General features: G+C 36.0%; 1 pseudogene; it reads right to left on the reverse strand.

The window, feature by feature from the left end:
• Window positions 1-13,205: 13,205 nt before the first annotated feature.
• LOC126630211 (probable acetyltransferase NATA1-like) lies at window positions 13,206-18,995 on the reverse strand (annotated as a pseudogene).
• Between the last annotated feature and the right edge of the window lie 1,150 nt (window positions 18,996-20,145).

The raw sequence follows: 20,145 nt of genomic DNA on the forward strand, positions 1-20,145 counted from the left end.
TAAGTTGAGATCAACATTAAAAGATGATACTGTCTATCTATTTGTACGCTATTCAAGCAGCCCTTCATATATCATAATATAAGTAGAGAATTGATATATTTTTTCATGTTCCTTCACTTATCCATAACACACAAAACGACTACTTGAATACCGAACACTTTGAAAAGCTTCTCTACACGAGGGGCCAACGACATGCAGGGCTTTTCTGGTGCTGGTCAAATGTCTGCGGAATGACAAACACAACATTTGGGTCAAGATTCAAGAACATGAAAAGGATAATCAGAATCAAAATATCCTTTTTTTCCTTTCATTTCTTTCTAATAAAGAATTAAAGTTATTTTATTTTACTTTTTACGAATAAAAATATCAAAAATAGAAACTAAAATAACAGTAATCAGCACACCGTTGCCAAAATACTGCTTAATTTTCTAGTAATTGTGTCTAATTACGGTGTAAATCCGGGATATTTTCATTAAATAATTTTAAAGTAGTTGGGTAGGTTGAGAAAACGAAAGCACTTACGTATATCTCAGTCGGCCCGCAGGGGCAGAAGAAGTTGAGTTCCACAAGCTATGACGTCTCAATAAGAGCTTTAGAGATGTCTAGGTGAAATGTTATGCATATTTGACGTTAAAAGTTTATTCAACTGAAGTGTTGTTTGCTGACTGGATTTAAAAACATTGTGATTATGAGTCAAATTTGATATTTACGTCAAATTTATTTTTAATTCATTTTAATAGTTTATCTTATTCCACTAACATTTCAATTAATAAAAATTTTGTTTCAACTTTCATTTTAATATTTACAACAATTTAAAGATCTATTTAAATAAAAATAATAATATTTGACAATTCAATTGAAGAGCTACAAAATTTGACATAAAACTTGAGATTGTCACATCAACCATCAATTGTAATTTAACTATTATAATTTGACATATCTCTTAAAGGACCTGGATTATCTGCCCTCCCTCATCTCTTAACATTGTCACGGTTAAGTCACGTCAACATTTTATATTCCCATTGCTTTTTATCTTATTATTTCTATAAAAGAATCAATACAAAATATTGACGTAACTTAACCGTGATCACATAAATAGAAAATGATGAGAAGGGTATGAAATAGGGAGGACAGACAATCCAAGTCCTCTCTTAAAAATGGTCTATGAGGCCAAACACATGCACCTATCCTACATAGGCTATAGTATAGACGCGGAGAAAAAGGAAATAAAAAGGGAAGAAAGATGTAAAAATAATTCTAAAGAAGTTTCCGGTATCTAATAATGTAATATCAAACTATGTTCTATTTATGTAATTCAACTAACCAAATATTTATTTACTAACTGACGAGAAATTCTTGAGCGTTGAGGACCAGATCCATTATAGCCCATGCGTCTATTATTTATAATCCTTCGTTTAAGAAGGGAATATTCTTTGATCCTAACATGAAAATATGCATTTTGAGGATTGCTGTGCCGATTGATTTTGTATTTGTGTGGTTGCATCTAGATTGCATACGTACCCTTGGTGGAATCAAACCAGCGTAATTCATAAAGAATTTGGAATTCAATTTGGATCTGTGTGATTTGTAACATTTGAGGGATATTTGAATTGTATAGTCTGGAGTCGGACTAACATTTAGAATAGTGCATTTTGATTTTTCATTTGTCACGATGCAATCGAATTCGTAGTTAGGTGCTGCCCTGCGAGTTTTTGCTATGTTGCTGCCATAGAGAGACAGAAGGTCTGATTTCAGAGTGTTGGAGCTGCAGTCCAACGGACGCGTGCGCGGTTCTTCCTGGACCGTTGAGGAGGACGAACCAGTCGGTGACTTGGTGGCGCGGACGGTCTTGATGCGACTGTTCTTTCTTTTTTGTTGTTTGATAACTTAGGGAGGGTTCTTCATTAGAGGTGGTGTTGTTTTGTTAATGCTTACCAGCAGAAAAGAAGAAAAATAATAATAGGTAGAGAAATATGGCACAGAGGTTTTATACCTTCTGAATGTTGCTCTCTCCTTCCTTGAAAGACTTGGTTCGGAATCGCCGGTGATGAAATTTTTTTGTCTATCTTTTTGCAGCACTTCGTTGTGTTCGAGTACCTATTTTACTATTTATTTACTCCGAAAGCTACATTTTCTTGCAATATATTTGATTTAAATGAAATGAATTTCATGATTTTGTATTCTCAAGCTAGATTAACGAGATGGAAATTTTATTGGATCTCATTAGTTTTAATGAGTTAAATGAGTCAAGTATAATATAAATTGAGCGTGTGTGCTTTTGGCATATTTAAGATCGAGTAATGCTAGAGAGACTCAATTTGGTGACTAAATTTTGAAAATTAAAGAACATGAAAGTTGATGATTGATTTATTAGTTAAGTGTTGATTTAGATGCTCATTTCTATTAGTAACACATAATTTAGTTTACAATTTTAATCTCCCTAGCATTATTCATTGAATATCACATGTTTTTCTTTCTTTTTGGGTTTCAAATACATCGTGTTATTTAAATGTTATGCAGGGTACGTGCCCGCTTCAAGAAGAAGACGGCCTTTATCCTTTTATTGCACAGAAAAGAAAAATGAAAGCTTTGCCTTCTCTTCTATTCTCATGAGCAAGCCGACACAGAAACAATTGCAGCAGAATGTGACCACTTAGAGATTTTCTAGAAGTTAGACAGCGAGATGCGAGGATGCTATGACTGCGGCAAGTAAACTCAAGATAATAAGTTGGTGTTAAGCTAGCGGGTTTGACTAGTCAGTCCAACGGATTATAATTTTTATATACAGAATATTTCATTTGATATCAATTTCAAGATGTCATTGACTCTTAGCACATATGAGTATACATAGTAATCTAGATGTCATAAATACTATATGAATTAGAGGAACTCGACCGTCAATTTGGATGATTACTCATTAATAATTAACCGTTGGAATTGAGTTAGATTGGTTATGGTGAATCGGATGCTCTAGTGCTTTTCGCAATTGATTTATAATTTTATTTCTTTGTTGTCCTCGTCACTTATTTAATCTCATTTGATTTTTATTTACATTTACAACTTCAAAGTTCTTTCTCAAATCATCAATCTTTCAATTCCAATTCAAGTGCAATTTAAATTAAAGTTAGATAATTAGAATGATATCAATCTTAGTTGGAACGATCTTATGCTTGCCTACTATACTACTTTACAGTATGTACACTTGTGAGCACTAAAATTTGAACTTTATTCGGTTAATTTCGGTTAATCTAATTTTGGCAACAAGTTTTTGGCGCCGTCGACGAAGATTGAATTAGTTCTATTTATAGCTTATTTTTATTGTTATTTGTGTTGATTTTAATTTTTGTTTTTGTTTTCTTTTCTTTTTAGGTACTTTTTGAAGTTCATGCACGGTCGCTATTCTCGGAGTCGAGAGCTTTTACCACACGATTTTGAAATTAAGGGAACCTTCTGACACATACAAAGAGAGTAAATAAAGCCACCATAACCTATTTATGAAATGACTCTCCCTAATCTGAATGAGAACCGAACGTTGATGGAGTATTTTGCTCTTATTGTGACAACCTCACCATCATGCATCGTTCGTCTGCAAATTGCTGCCAACAACATCGAGTAGAAACCATCTTTCATTAAAATGATGTCGTCATTTTATGGCTTGTCAAACGAAGATCCTAATTTGCATATCAATGAGTTTCTTGAGATTTGTGACACTCTCAAGATCCATAATGTGACAGTTGAAGCAGTAAGGTTGTGTTTGTTTCCTTTTTCATTGAAAGACAAGGCGAAGACTTGACCTCAATCTCTTCCACTCAACTCAATCACAACTTGGAATGACTTGGCAAGCAATTTTTGCAAAAAGTCTTCCCTCCTTCCAAGACTACTAAGTTGAGGAATGACATAATGACCTTTGCTCAATTCCATGGCAAGCCTTTTTATGAGAGTTAGGAGCGATTTAGAGATTTTTTGTTAAAGTGACCACACCATGGTCTACCGAAATGGCTGCAACTTCAGAATTTCTATCAAGGTTTAAGCACTGATAATAATAGGATGATAGATGCTCCCAATAGGGGTGCTCTAATGACAAAAAATATTGTTGAAGCTTTTGCACTATTCAATACATTGGCTGCTAATTCTCAAACTTGGGGTACTCATAAAGATACCAAAGAAGGCCAGAAGACATGAGATTGACACCATGTTAGCTATGGCTGCACAAATTTCCGGTTTAAATAAAAAGTTTGATAACTTAATGATTATCAAATCTGTGAAATCTTTTGATGTTGTTTATGAAATTTGTGTAAGTGTACATTCAAGTATCGAATGTCCCATGAGCAGTTCTTTTCCGGAGTTTATTTAAGAAAGCCAATCAAGTGAACAACTTCAACCGCCAACGGTTTGAATCGTTCTCAAATAAATATAATCATGGTTGGCGTCATGATCCAAATTTTGGTTGGAAGAATAATCAGCAGAATCAAGTAAACCCGCCTTTACCGTTCTAGAACAATGAAGCCAAAAAGAGTTCAATGAAAGATATGATGGCTCAATTTGCTCAAACTACCAACACTCTCGATCAGAACACAAATAATTTCATGCAAGCAACTCAAACTTCTCTACAAAATCAGCAAGCATCCATACGTAAGCTAGATGAGCAGGTTGGTCAGATTGCTAATGCGATGGCTGAGAAAGAGAATGACAAGTTTCCAAGTCAAACTGAGATCAATCACAAGAATTAAGAGCAAGTCAAGGCCATCACACTCCAGAGTAAGAAAGTTGCAAAGACAAAGGATGAAGAAAAAGTGAACCCGATTGAAAAGTTGATAAATGGCATCACTGAATCGTAAGAGGAAGAGCAAGTACATGGGAAAAACATTTCTCCACCTATTCCATAGCCTCAACTGTTACAAAAGGCTAAGACAGATCAACACTTTTCTAATATTTATGATTTGTTCAAAAAAGTTCACATTAACTTTCCTTTGCTTGATGCAAATGCAATGAAACAAATTTCGAGTTATGCAAAATTTTTGAAAGACATATGCACCAAGAAGAGGAAATTCGTTGAGCATGAGACAGTGATGGTATCCAAAGAATGTAGTGCGGTGCTACAAAAGAAATTGCCACCTAAGTTGAAAGATCAAAGGAGTTTCACTATTCCTTGCACAATTAGAAATACTCATTTTGATAAATCTTTATGTGATTTGGGTGCAAGTATTAATCTAGTGCAATTCTCTATCTTTAAACAATTAGGTTTGGGAGAGATAAAACCAACATCAGTTTGTTTGTGGATCGATCTGTCACATACCCATGAGGAATTATCGAAGATGTATTGGTGCAGCTTAACAAGTTAATTCTCCCTGCAGATTTTGTGGTTCTTGATATGGAAGAAGATCATGAAATCCCAATCATCATAAGCAAGCCATTCTTGGCAACTGCAGATACTGTAATTGAAGTTTGAAAGGGCCTAGTTACATTGAGAATACAAGGAGAGCATGTGGTGTTTAAAGTTTTTAAAGCTATTAAATGCTTAAGTGATGCATAATGTTTTGGAGTCGATGTTCTTAACAAGGCGGTGAATGTGGATGTCAATTTCGTCGCCCCCAATTCTTCACCTCTTATCACCGATCCTGCTTAACCCATTAGTAGTCTGGCTGAAGACTATAAATTTAGCGCTTGTTAGGAGGCAACCTAATATTTCTATGTTCCTTTTAGTTTCTTCTTTTTTGTTTTTATTTTCTTTCCTGAATTTCTTGCATGTTATGCTGTATTATTTTATTTTTCGTTGTAGGAGAACTGGATGTTGTCCACTCTTAGAGCTTATTGTAGATCAAGTTTGTGGGTTGCTTCTTGCCGGGGAACATGATGACTACCATGTGGTGCATAAACCAAGGAAATGTCTTTGTCCAAATGTTTTTCCTCATTCATTTTATTTTATTCTTTATTTCATGTGTTAAAAGACATTAGGGACAATGTCAATTTTAAGTTGGGGGTGAGGTTTAAAAACAAAGAAAAAATTGAAAATTTTCAAACCTTTCAACAAGAATTGAATTGCACTGTCTTTATTTTGCTTTGTCAATTTTGAGTCATTTCGTTTTATTACTTTAGTTTGTCTTGTTCTTACTACTTAAAAAACAATAAAATTTAGAAAATTTAAAAAGAAAAAAAATTAGAAATTGACATAAAATTCAAAAGCATTTTCTTGTTTTTTTATTATTGTTTTGAATTTGTTTTTTTGACACACCCCAATCCGAAATGTCCACCTGGACTTCGAATCGAGCTGTACTAGCCGACACCAAAAGATGACGAAGCCATAAAGTGTAGTAATATGGAAAATATGAATAAATTTAAACCTAAAGTGCCTAAATATAAGAGTGTGCTTGTGAGCGAGAATGAACCCATTTCACACGTGATATTAGAGTATAGTACAATAAAGTAGGATGAGAATTATACCATCGAAGGTAACCACCTATACCAAGATTTGCCAAGAATCCTTGTTGACACGAAAGCTCATCACTAAAACATGGAAGGGCGGAAAACAAGGGTGAGTGGACCTAAAAATGAAGTTTTATAAAAACCTTTGTCACATCCCGGCCCGGGACCGACCACTTCCCGGGCCTGTTCCACCACCGTAGCACGATATTGTCCTTTTTGGGCGCCGACCACACCCTCACGATTTTGTTTCTGGGAACTAACGAGCAACTTCCCAGTGGGTCACCCATCATGGGAGTGCTTTGGCCACCTTCTCACTTAATTTCGGAGTTCTGACAAAACCCGAAGCCAGTGAGCTCCCAAAAAGCCTCGTGCTAGGTAGGGATGAGAATATACATTTAAGGATCACTCCCCTGGGCGATGTGGGATGTTACAACCTTTTTGAAAATATTATAACTCCTCGCCGTAAAACAAGTATAGTTTCCAAAATATACATACTACGTATAGTATGAAAATACTTAGCGTACCCTGCAATATCTCAAGAATTCAATACCTTACAAAATTCGTAATAAGCACCTAACGTCCGATAATCACATAATCTCGTATAAATAAACATATCATATCGAGTGCTCATTGACATATGCTGACACATGAGTTCATGCAGAGGTAATTTAACATGAACATGATTGGGTGTAATAATGATTTACGCTCTAGTACTACAATCACATGAAGACTGCATATGAGTCTTAATTGCCTATAACATTCTAGGATAGGACTGTCACCTACAATAGATCCAAAAAGAGCGTACGGTGCGATGTGAATATACACGTAAAAGACTAGCCTTGGCCCGAGCAAGTACTAACACCGGTGCAGGAACGATGAATAGATAATGTAAATAAAATCATACAGTGGTAAGTTGATAATTCACATTACCATAATACTATTCATGGCCATAAATCTAATTAAGGCATCAATAATAATACGCATACCTGTACATTCCGTATGACGTAGCATAATTTCATAATTTCTATCAACATGCTAAATCTTATCAATGTAAAGCTAATCTAGGCGTATCGTAGAAAATTCTTTATGAAATATATAAATGGAAACCAACAAATATATATATATATATATATATATATATATATATATATATATATAGACACACTACATAAAAGAAATGACCCACTCATAATTACTTGCGATGTCACATCCATTCAAGTTAGGAAGCCAGAGTCTTCGATGGTAATTGCATCTAAGCATAATATTGGGACCCATTAGTAAAATTCAACTAAAACTATTAAATTTGGAAAAACGGAGTGCGGCTTTGGAATCAGAGTGTCCAGATACGCTAAGAAGGGTCCTGGGCAAATATTGTAAAAAGTCAACAGTTAATCCTAAAAAGTCAACCGAGCCACCCCGACGGTTAAGTACATTAAAACTTTGAAATTTCACTAAATGGATGTCAAAAATGGACTAGGGGCGTCAAAATTAGCCTAAGAGGGTTTTCGAGAAAACTTTCAAAAAGTTAACATTTAGAAACTGAGCTGGGCTGGATCCCGGGTTTGGATTTAGATCTGGGTTTATTGGATTTTTTTTAACCGGGTCGGGTCGACCTGTTATCTCGCGGGTTGAACTTGTTGGACCAAATGAAGAAGAACATCGATATTTTGGCCAGGAAACTTCCCGAGCTCTGTTTAGCTTCGAATCTCAACAAAAACTCTCCATTTAAAAGCTAAATTAAAGCTAGGAAGGCAATGATACGAAATATACCTAAAATAGGACTAATCCGTGGCCACAGTTGGCAAAAAAATGGCTCAAAGCTGCAGGATCTTCACCGGAAAACTGGGAAATTTCCCCCATGTTGTTTCTTACATCCAAATGTCACCAAAATCCCTCAAATTTACCCTAGTTGTATTACAAAACATGATCTACGAAGAACTTGGGGTTTTTGAGGTTCACCTTTGTCAGAAAAATGAAGTTTCACTAGAGGAGACGATGAACAGTAGCCAAAGCCACTGTGCAGCCACATCTCGAACCAAGGTGCACTGAACTGACTGGATAACGGCAATGGTGATCTCCCTTCGAGGCTAGTGGTCTGATTTCGATGGTTTTGATGGAAGACGGCGATGCTCTGTTGTGGTAATGTCTGCATAACTGCAGAGATAAGGAGAACGGGCGGGAGAGAAAGGTGAGAGATAAGGGAGAGGAAATCATGGCAGTCGGCGGTGATTCGTGACTAACCTAGGTTCATGGTGGTGGTGTTCGCCGAAATGGCGAGGGTGGTATTGTGCGGTTTCTCTACACTTACAGAAAGAGAAAGATAAGACGGAGTAAACAGATAATAGAGAGTGAAATGAGGGAAGGAGGAATGAGGTGGCAGCAAATGAGTGGAGAGTTGAAAAAAATGGGATTTATGGGGATTGGGAGACACGGGAGAGAGGGAAAGAGTTGGGTGTGGGCCCCACGTGGCTCACAAAACAAACCACAAAATATCTTTAAACAAGAAATTACCAAATTGCCCTTCATGTTCATAAGTTTGTAAAATCTTTATCGTAACTTCAAATTTGATTCCGCTTGTGCCCACGTGTTTGTATCATCGAGTACTAGACAAATACTCTAAAAGAATGAGTCATACATCTCTATAAACTATGATCAACATAAGTCAAAATTCTTGCCTCTAGAGGCATTTTTGTCAAGTCACACTTTTAAAATTAATAAAATCGTAAAATTAGGGACGGGTTGTCACATTTTTTGTTAGTATCCTGACCCAATGATATGATTGGTTGAATTCAAAACATGGTGATTGAGAAATTAGTAAGCATGTTTTAGGTGAATTTCCTTATTCTCTTATTAGCTTTGTACATGTTCGATCATCCTTGAAACACGAATGCACATAGCCTTGTTGATTTGAAAGTAAAGCATGATTTAATGTTTCATATGTGAATATAGTGACCAAATGGGAAAATTGTGAGCTTTTGAACCTAATATGATTGAACTATCATGCATCAATCATTTTTATTCTCATGTGTATGATCTCATTCTTACATGTATCTCTAAAACTTGATTTATACCTTTTGATTCATTCATCAATTCATGAATAACTTGGAAAGGATAAAGGCCATTTTTGGATCGTTTGAGCCTTTCATGCCTACCTTATATGCTTATTTTATCGTTAGTAGCCATTTGAGCCTTAAATTAATCCTTTTCTTTGCTAGCCATATCTCATGCTCCGATATTGGAGTTGAGCCCTTATGCATATACCTATATTTTATTGTTTTGAGAAAGTATTATAGAGGTTAGGCTATTGGGTTTAATTTATATAGAAAAATGGATGGAGAGTGTGTACTACATTGAAATGTGAAAATGCGGGGCGTTGTAGCTTTGTATATTCGAGCATGATAAAAAGAGAGAAATGATTAAAAATCTACAGGAAGCTCGCTATTTTGTGTGGATGGTATGGGTTTCATTCATTTATGTAAATATTGAAAAAAAAAAAAAAAATTGGAGAGTGCTAAGATGTTGAAATGTGTTATGTACAAGCATACTTATATTCTTATGGCGCGTTTACGTAATCATAATCAAAATAGAGGAATTGAATTGATGATGAATTGGATTGAGGTGAAGTCAGAATCGGATTCCGGTTGAAGATGTTTACTTAAATGTTCTAGAATCGGTATAAAAATGAAACGAAATTCATATAAATTGTTTACTAATTCACCTGAATCGGAATAGAAATCAATATGATTACTAAAATACCCTTATTATTTTTGTTTTAAATAACATTTTCACAAAATAGAGGAATAGAAATTCATATAAATTCTTTCCCATATTGTTTTTAATAACATTTTCACAAAGTGTCATTGTTGTAAACCTTCATCTATCTTCCCCAACAGAAGATAAAAACTCATCCCTCCCCCTTTCCCCTCGCTTTCATCTTTCCCACTCACCCTACCCCATAATCACCACCCCTCCTCCCTGCCAAGTATTTCAATTTCAAGATTTTCTGGGGATTGTAAAATTCTCCATTGTTGAAAGCTCGAAGCTTGAAGGATTGGGTTTTTCTGGGCACTATTTGTGTTAGTTCATGGCTAGAAGATGAAGTGGAAAGCGCGGATAGAAGATTGCAGAGTTTGTTGTGTCCGTTGGAAGTGGAACCCACGCGCTTTGCAAATTGTAATGGATAGAGCGAGGGAGGGTTTCCAACGATGTATTGTGATTCATCTGGTGCAATTCCTAGTTCCCACTAACCACCCTTTTCATCTTCCCAGTTGTCTTCCTCCAACTCCAATGCCAAGCTGAAGCATCTGTGAATAAGAGGGCATAATAGGAAAGTAGAAGTGCATTCTTGATTCCTTCACCATCCAGGAATCCAAATACCTTACCCATGGAGGGAGTCCAATTCCTCTTATTTTAGGAATTGAATTCCATTTTTCGTGTGGGTCCCACACGCTGTTGATTCCTCCAAATCGTAGTAAACACAAGAATTATCCGTAATCGGAATTGGATTCCTTATTTTCATTCCGATTATGGGTGCGTAAACATGTCATTAATGTTCATTGTTATTATACGTGAAAAGCTTGAGTGTGCAATTGCATAAGTTGGAGGGATAGCTTGTGATGCAAAGTTCATATTTCTAGTTGAAATTGTGAGAGGATGTTACTGTCTTTGGCTTGCTCTAATGTATACTTTCTCAAAAGTTTTGAATTCCATATCCTTTCTTTCAATAGCTTATCACCTTTAGCCCCATTACAACCTGGCAAAAGACTTTTTGATCCAAGAAATTACTTGAAATTGATACCGAGCTAGGTTGATAAGCAAGCATATGCCTGCATGTTTAATTAATGAGATCATTTGAGTGAAACACATTAACCCATAAATATGTGTGAATGAGTGTATGTCCGGTGAGAAGGTCATTTGTTTGCATATGATGATTTTGATAAGCTTGGAATTGCATTGGCAAGGCTATTATACACACTACACCTCAAGGATGATTGAAAGGTTTTGGCTAACACATGGAATATGGTTGATTCAGTTGCTTTGTGCTTGTGAAAATTCTTTATTATTATGAACTCTGATTGAGATTCTTTGAGGTCATAGGGGGAAGCTAGTGGTTTCCATGCTATTTTTTTTTTAATGCTTTTTCTTTCTTTTACTCGAGGACTAGTAAAACGTAAGTTTGGGGGTATTTGTTGCGAACCTATTTTACTATTTATTTTACCCCGAAAGCTACATTTTCACGATATATTTGATTTAAACGAAAGGAATTGCATGATTTTGTGTTCTCAAGCTAGATTAATGAGATGGAAATTATATTGGAGCTCATTATTAGTTTTAATTGAGTTAAATGAGTCAAGTATAATTCTTTCTCAATATTTTGCCTAAATAAAATGAGTGTGTGTGCTTTTGGCATATTTAAGATCACATGTTTTTCCTTCTTTTTGGGTTTCAAATACATCATGTTATTTAAATGTTATGCACGGTACATGGCCACTTCAAGAAGAAGACGGCCTTTATCCTTTTATTGCACAGAAAAGAAAAATGAAAGCTTTGCCTTCTCTTCTATTCTCATGAGCAAGCCGACACAGACACAACTGCAGCAGAATATGACCACTTACAGATTTTCTAGAAGTTAGACGGCGAGATGCAAGGATGCTATGACTGCAGCAAGTAAACTCAAGATAATAAGTTGGTGGTAAGCTTTCGTCGGGTTTTTTTTTTTTACAAGCAACGATAGATTGGTATTTCATTCAATATCTCAAACAGTACATAGGTGCCTAAGCTTTCGTTGGTTACACAGAAGGAAATGAAGGAAGACAAGAATAAAAAGGAGTTTTGCTAGGCATTAATTTATCAATTATTAGGCTGTTGGAGAATAAAAGAGAAGACAAAAGAAGGTTTGGAGGTGGATCATTCAAGAAAGAAAAAGGAACGGCTTGGTGTTTTGTTTTGGCATTAATTTTGCAATATGGGGCTGATCATTATGGAGCATTAAGGAAACGGAAGAATGGAGAATTTGAACCACATTATTATTAGTTCATTATGAGGTTAAGTCCATTTCTTTCCCTTTGTGTAAACAATATCGTTTGTTAAACCACAAGAGCATTTTTGCTAACCATTCTAAACCTTAGTGTATGCTCACATACATCTAACTATTTTTTATGTGTCATTTCACTTAATATTTGTTAATTTAAAAAAATTTGAAAAAGTAACATTTAATGTAAAAATTAACTAGAGTAAGTTGAAAGGACATATGATAAATGATTAGATGTATGGTGAGAAAAAATTATCTCATCCACCACTTTGATTTTGCTTTTCGAATTAAAATTCTAGAACCCACATTCCTTCAATAATGGAACCACTTCTATGTGCTACACTTATACAAATGATTTATTTATTTTTTGATAGAACACTTATACAAATTATGGTAGAAATAAAAAGTAAGAATTTTTTCCATTCATTTCATTTTTTCATCTGAAATTTAGGAAAGGAAGCCCAAAATTAATTAATTATTTTTTTCTGGCATATTTTTTTACTTCAACACATGTCCAATTCTCGGAGTCTAAAATCGCAACACAAATGACATTCCTTGGATAACAAGTCACAAAAAAAGCAACTAAGAACCCAAAGAAAGATTAAACAAACATAACAACAATGCCATTGAGATAACAACAAGAGAAATTTCGAAACTAGAAAGGATATAACCAGAATCCAAACGTTACACCCACGACTCATGTAATTTCCTCAACTCTAAATCCCGGAAAAGAGCCATGGAAATTATCAAGTTAGGCATTGACATAAGCATTGAGAGCATCACCTGTGAGCCTGCAAATCCTCCACTCCTGCAAAATCTTTGCCCCCATCTCCTCATGAAACTTTATAGCATTCACGTTTCAGTCGAGCACCACCCATTCCACTATACCGTACCCCATCCTCACTGCCTGCTTCACCACCGTCGAAAGCAGCATTTTCCCGAGCCCCTTCCTCCTGTAGCACTCCCTCACAAACAGGTCCTCAACGTAAAACCCTCGTTTCCCCAGAAGGGTGGAGTAATTTGGGAAAAACAGCACAAACCCAGCAACGACGGCGTCCCCGCTGTTGGACCTGAACAAATTACGTTCTGGGTCATCGATGGGGAGGTCCAGATTGAGGGTTTTGATGGTGGGTGGGTAGGCCGAGTTGTTGCACTCAAGGTGAAGGTGTTCCACGAAAGGCGTCTGAGAGACCTCGAGGACGAAGATGGTGAAGGATTGGAACGGATGGGAGGTGAAGAGGATGGAGGAGAGGGAGGACTCGGTGGCGACGAAGAGGTTGGTTAGGTGCTCAAAGACGGCCAGCTGGTGGATGAGCTTGTGGATGTGTGGGACGTCGGTGGGGAGAGCTAAGGGAATTCGGTAGAAGAATGAGTGGCCCGTTAGGGTCAAGCATTGGGGTACGTCGTTGAAGGCCTCTGGGGCTGAGGTAGGTGGCAGCGGCGCGGCAGGGGCTAGGGGTGGGTTCGGTTCAAATCGGTTCTGTTTTTTGCAAAAATCAAAATCGAACCGAAATTTCGGTTCAGTTCGGTTCGGTTTAATTTTTTTTCGGTTCGGTTTTTTTTTTCAAAAAATAAAAAAAATTGAAATCTTAAATTTTAACATATCCAACATAATCATAACATAAATATTCCAACTAGACTTAAAGATAATGAAAATAAACATTTAAAGTTCAACTAGAATTATAACATAAAGGTTTTTTTTAAATATTTTGGGTTTAAAGTTTAACTGTAAATAGATTTCTTTTTAGACGATGATGATGGAGTACTACCTTATTCATTCCTCTCTTTCTCTCAATCTCTCTCTCTCTCTCTCTCTCTCTCTCTCTCTCTCTCTCTCAATCTCTCTCTCTCTCTCTCTACATGTATTCTTCACTAGCAATAAGATAAACATTCTATAATATACTATTTATTTTGATTATTGTCTAGGTAACAATTTTTGATATTTTCTTTATCTTTATGGTCCGAATTTTTTTTATCCATATATGTGGTTACATAATATAATTTCTACATTCTGTGTTTAGCTTCTACCACCAACAAATTTTGAAGAGGTGTTCATCAATATTTTTGAATATATTGATATACTTTTCAAAATTGTTAGGCCACGGAAGCTACTATACTTGGCCATAGGTGAGAAAGTTTGAATTTTGTTTTTGATCTCGTAGTGTTTAATAAACTCATGAGACTTTTATACGATGTTTGCTTTCCCTAATCAACTGCAGTGCAGTTGAGATATGTGTTCTTATATATGTGTTGCACTTAATGATATAAACTGGAAATATTGCATGTAATGGTATAAGTTCTAATTTTTGTTGTAGATGGAGAAGCTGAGAAAACAATTTGAATTGGAAAGCAAACAAGTCCTACCACAGCAGTAGTCCGAAGTATCATATTCTAATATAATAAAATCAAATAATTAAATAAATAAAATTAAAAAAATATTAATTTAATTATTTCGGTTTGGTTCGGTTTCTAGACCACCAAAACCGAACCGAACCAAAAGAGTTCGGTTCGATTCGGTTTTTTCAATTCGGTTCGGTTTTTTCGGTTTCGGTTCGATTCGGTTTTCGATTTTTTTCGGTTTTCGATTTTCGGTTTTTTGAACCTAACCCTAGCAGGGGCCATGTTTGTGGTTGGGGTTTGGGTATTTGCTTGTTTAGCAACCGAGAAAAGTTGGCTACAGTTTTCTAGGAAATGCGTGGGAAAATGGCACTGGTGTGTAGGGGTGGTTCGGTTTTTGGGGTATTGGGCTCTTTGGCTTTTCGGCTTTTCGGCTATAATATTTGGTTGTGCAGTGTATGTTGGAAATTTTGAGTAGAATTTTATTGTCCCACATTGCTCATTATCACAATGTTTCCTCACTTTATAAGGCTTTGTCCCTTATAGAAAGTGATTGGAGTGATGGACATTGGAGACTAAAATTGGGCTCACCCTTGAGGTTGGGCTTTGGGGTGTAATAATTAATATCAATTAATTAATATTTAATATATATAATTAATATATAATTAATTATCAAAAGATGGGGTTGGGCTCTGAAAATTAAATTCTATAATTAATTATTTTTAATTAATTTCGAATTTAATTAAATAATTTTTTTATGAAAAGACTCATCTTTTCAGATGAAATCTAAGAAACAGATGGAGCAACACACCCTTTACGTTGAACAGTCGCCTCCCAAAAACATGTCTGTTGCGAACAGACATATGCTCACTATAAATACATGCATCTGCATATCATTTAGATAACTGAAAATCATCAATCCTCATATACCAAGCATACTGAGAGTACCACAAACAAATTTGCCAGAAGTCTAGTTTTCCAGTGCTGGAATTCCAACTTAGATCGTTGAATCCTGGTGAAGCAGACGTCCGTAGAACTACAAGCACTGAGTAGGGATGAAATTTCTGTTTCAAGGACATTGTGGTACGCAAGCCTTAATCTTTGTTTGTTTTATATTTTTGTTTTATTCATACTCTGTTAATTTTTATATTCGTATTTATTGTTTATTAGCATAAATAATTAAAACATAGATTGTTGACTTATAACCAATGGTGTGCATTCTATGAACTCCACAGGAATTAACATAAGATACAGGAGGACCCAATCAAAGAAAATAATTGTTCTGAAATGCAATATGCAACAGGTAATGCAACTTTGCAAGGATTGTGAAAGTAGCAAAGCGCCACCTACTAGAGGAATGACAGTTATTAGTGTCGTCTTCTTCCATCCCCAACATATTAGACCCATAGACTTCAAATTTTAAACGTTTGTAGACAAGCAACCACTTATAACTCAAGAGGCTTAAATACAGAAGGTTCACAAGGACCAATAAGTACAAACCATACAGTATTTGACTACTCTGCCAACATCTTGTACAACATTTTGAAAGTTTAGGTCACTCTTTTCCAGTCTAGCCCATTGGCATCACAAATGTGGGAGACAAACAATTCTAATCCATAAGCCTATGTCAATGTTTCCTGATTACTTAATCCTACGCAATGAACAAAATATATTACGACTAGGTTAAAAGAACATACATCAAACACAAGTTCTAGTCCATAAGTTCCTGATTACTTCATCTGAGAAATTTACCTGTTGGTAAATAAAACTCTAGCACAGAAGCTGCAAAAGCAAAGCAAAAGAGCCCAGTTCCTTCGGACCTTCACCAATCTGAAAAAACCCAAGAACCATTAGACCAATTAAATAGAATCTGTGAAACCAAACAAACCCTAAATTTACAAACCCTAATCTAGAATTCGAAAATTAAATTTCAAAAACCCTAAAATTACAAACCCTAATCTAGAATTCGTAAATTAAATTTCACAAACCCTAAATTAAATTTCAAACCCTAAATTAATTCCCATATTTATTTACCTATGTCTGAATCTGAGAGAAAGAATCGCACGAGAGAGTCAGAGACTCCTAAGAGAGAGAATAGCGAGAGAGTCGAGAGAGAGAGGGACCGGTGGTGGCTATGGCTCTGTGTCGTGAAGGAAGGGTCCACCGTCGAAGAGAGACAACAGTTGATGATCCGTGTGGTGGTGGGCTAGTGATTGGCTGGGCGGAGTTGGATTTGAGATAGAGAAGAGGATGAGAAGGCTCTCTCGGTGGCTGAAGCGCTGAGCTGAAAGACTGAGTGAGTGAGAAATGAAATCGAATGTTCGAAACGTCACTCGAGTCCTCGACGGGGAGAAAGCCTAACAAGGAATGGACGACATATATTAATTTGAAACAATCCAACAGTTCAAATTAACTCTAACTATAATTAATATATATATATATATATTATCTGTGTAAGTATATATATATATATATATATATATATATATATATATATATAATAATTAAAAATATATATTTTCGGTTTGGTATGGGAATATCGAAATATTGGGAAGATAATCCCGATTCCCATACTGAAAATTCGGCATTTTTTCGGGATAGCATATCGAAAATTTTGGGAAAATCGGTTTGGGATCTGTTTTTTTTTTCGGTTTGGTTCGGGATTTTTGGGAATTTTTCGCACCCCTACTGGTGTGTGAGTAGTGAGGACTGGGGTGGGGAATGGGAGCGGTTTTATAACTGAGCTGGCGGCCAGGTTTCAATCCTAACCATTTGTAAAAGAGAAATGCTTAGACGGTCTTCAATTTTTTAGTTAAAACGTAAAATTTTAACTTAGAAATAGTTTTTTTTGTTACAATCCTTCTAAATAAATTTTTAGTCCGAAATTATTAAAGATGTTGTAGTCATATTTTGAATAGGAATGTGATTGTGTAAATCCTAGTAGATATGAGAATGTATCTTATATTCCTATTAGGAGTAGATTACCTATTAAATGTTGTAATCCTAAAGGGAAAGGTTTTTACCTATCCTACTACTATAAATAAAGGCACAATGGGGTGAATTAAACACACCTCACAATTAAATCAATATCTCTTCTCTCAAAGTGTAGCTGGCCTCCCTTCTTTCTCTCTAAACCCTAGATCGTTCAATCAAACAGGCTTACAACACGTTATCAACACGTTCTTGCTAGAAGCTGAGGAATGGACGCATTGTAGGAGGAGACTATCATCCACCAAATTCAAGGGCTTATTCGTTTTCTGCTAATCAGGTACTCTTAAAATAAAAGAAGATATTTGAAATGTCCACGAAGCATGAAAACATTCCCCATGATGCATGAGCCCCTCTATGTTTATATTTTCCTTTCGATATATATATATTGTATATATTCATATATTTGTCAATATATATATTTGTTTCATGCATTGCACAATTAAATTGTTATTTGGAATATGTGAGTCAAATTATATAAAATAAAGGGTTTTTATCACAAATGGTCCTTGAAATTGACTCACCCAATCAAGATGATCCTTGACATTGAAAATCGATCAATGTAGTCCCTGAAAATGATTGTTGCAAATCAATGTGGTCCTTCCGTCACAATTCTGTTAAAATTTTTGTTAAGTGCTGATGTGGCACATAAATGGGTCCCATAAATTTAATTAACTATTATTATGCGAATAAAAAATATGTACATAATAAAAAACAATTGTTATTTTTTATAATTAAAATCTTAATAAAAAAAAAAGGAGATGATTGAACACTGTTCATCTTCTTCCCCTCCTATTCACAGAAATATTCACATAAATGATAAAATTGGAAGGAGAAAATCCAATTCCCCATATGAAAGTCACAGCAAACTCATAAATCCACAATTCAGAAAAGGATCACATCGCCCTCAGTCATCAGATTTTAAAGCTCTTTGAGGTTTTTTCAAAGGCTTTGCGTTGTGTCTCCATCGCCACCTGTGAATCCTCCACCTCCACCTCCACTCTCTCTCTCTCTCTCTCACATAATATCAATTTCTCATCCTCATCATTCAAACACATAAAAAAGAGTGAAGATTTTCTCTTTTTTTTTTTTTTTTTTTTTTTTTGCATTTCCACCTCTTTTTGATGGAGTGCAAGGTAGCTACCAACCCTCGGAGGTACTCGGAGTCGAGAGTCATGGTGATGTGGATTAGCAACGGGTCGTAGGAGGACACCATTTCTCGGTTCAACGAAACGGCGCATTCGGCACCGTTTCGGGAGTCAGGGGCTTCGGAGAATCGGGCCTAGGCGACGGAGCCGAGTTCGAAGGCATCACTGCCGTCGATCGTTCTCGTTGAGAATGAGCGAGTCTCGAAGCAGAAGGGGGGAAGAGGAGGGAGATACTGGAGACGAACAAAACAGCGGCGTACAGCCGGAATGGGAGAATTGCTCGCCGCTTTTCGTGGTAGGGGTTTGGTATTCTGTATTCTTGCTGGGTTTATGGTGGGGTTTGTTGCTGGGTTTATGAGAAAACAAAGAGAGTGAAAGAGTAACAGAAATGGTGGGTGCGGCAATCATCTCCTCATTTTAAAAAAAAAAAAATTTTACAATATTTTAATTATAAAAATAACAATTGTTTTTATTATTTAAATATTTTTTTATTCACATAATAATATTTTATTAAATTTTTGGGACCCATTTATGTGCCACATCAACACTTAACAGAAATTTTAACGGAATTGTGACGGGAGCTTGTTCGAAAACCGAAGAGGCACAACTCTTAGAACTTCGAGAGCCAGATTTCCTTAGATAAAGCTTGTCTGTAATCTTCACACGTAACATCAGCTTTCCAGATACCACATACCACTTTTTCAAAGTGCTCTGACAAAGTTAAAACACGTGAAGCTGGCAGCTCCCACTACATTGCTGTGACCAAGAAGGGTAAAGGAATAGCATTACTACTTGTTATTGGGAAATCCCTATATACATCGACCTCCCTCCTCAACGGACAGGCAAACCTGCAAAAATGCTCAACCCTTTCTTGCATTCGAGAAGGCACCCTCAACATACCCTTTCGAAATACTCAGCTTTATTTCCCCCCGATAATACCTCAGCAAATAAGCCACACCAAGAACAAGAGTATCTCATATCATCAGGGTCGAAAGCAAGAGTATCCCATATCATGCTTTCTCCCTATCTTTGTCTTTGTCCTTGTCCACACCTGCAGGACAAGGAGAAAGAGAGCAGTCAGTCGGAACTTGAAATCAAACCTCCAATCTGGAACTGACTGCCTGGAACCTTTGCCTGGTTGCTTACTTAGCATTGCTCTCGAGTACTCATCCTCAACTGCTGTCAAGGTCACGAATTCCACCGGCAAATACCTCATGA

This window comes from Malus sylvestris, chromosome 7, assembly GCF_916048215.2.
Source record: "Malus sylvestris chromosome 7, drMalSylv7.2, whole genome shotgun sequence".
Lineage (NCBI taxonomy): Eukaryota > Viridiplantae > Streptophyta > Magnoliopsida > Rosales > Rosaceae > Malus > Malus sylvestris.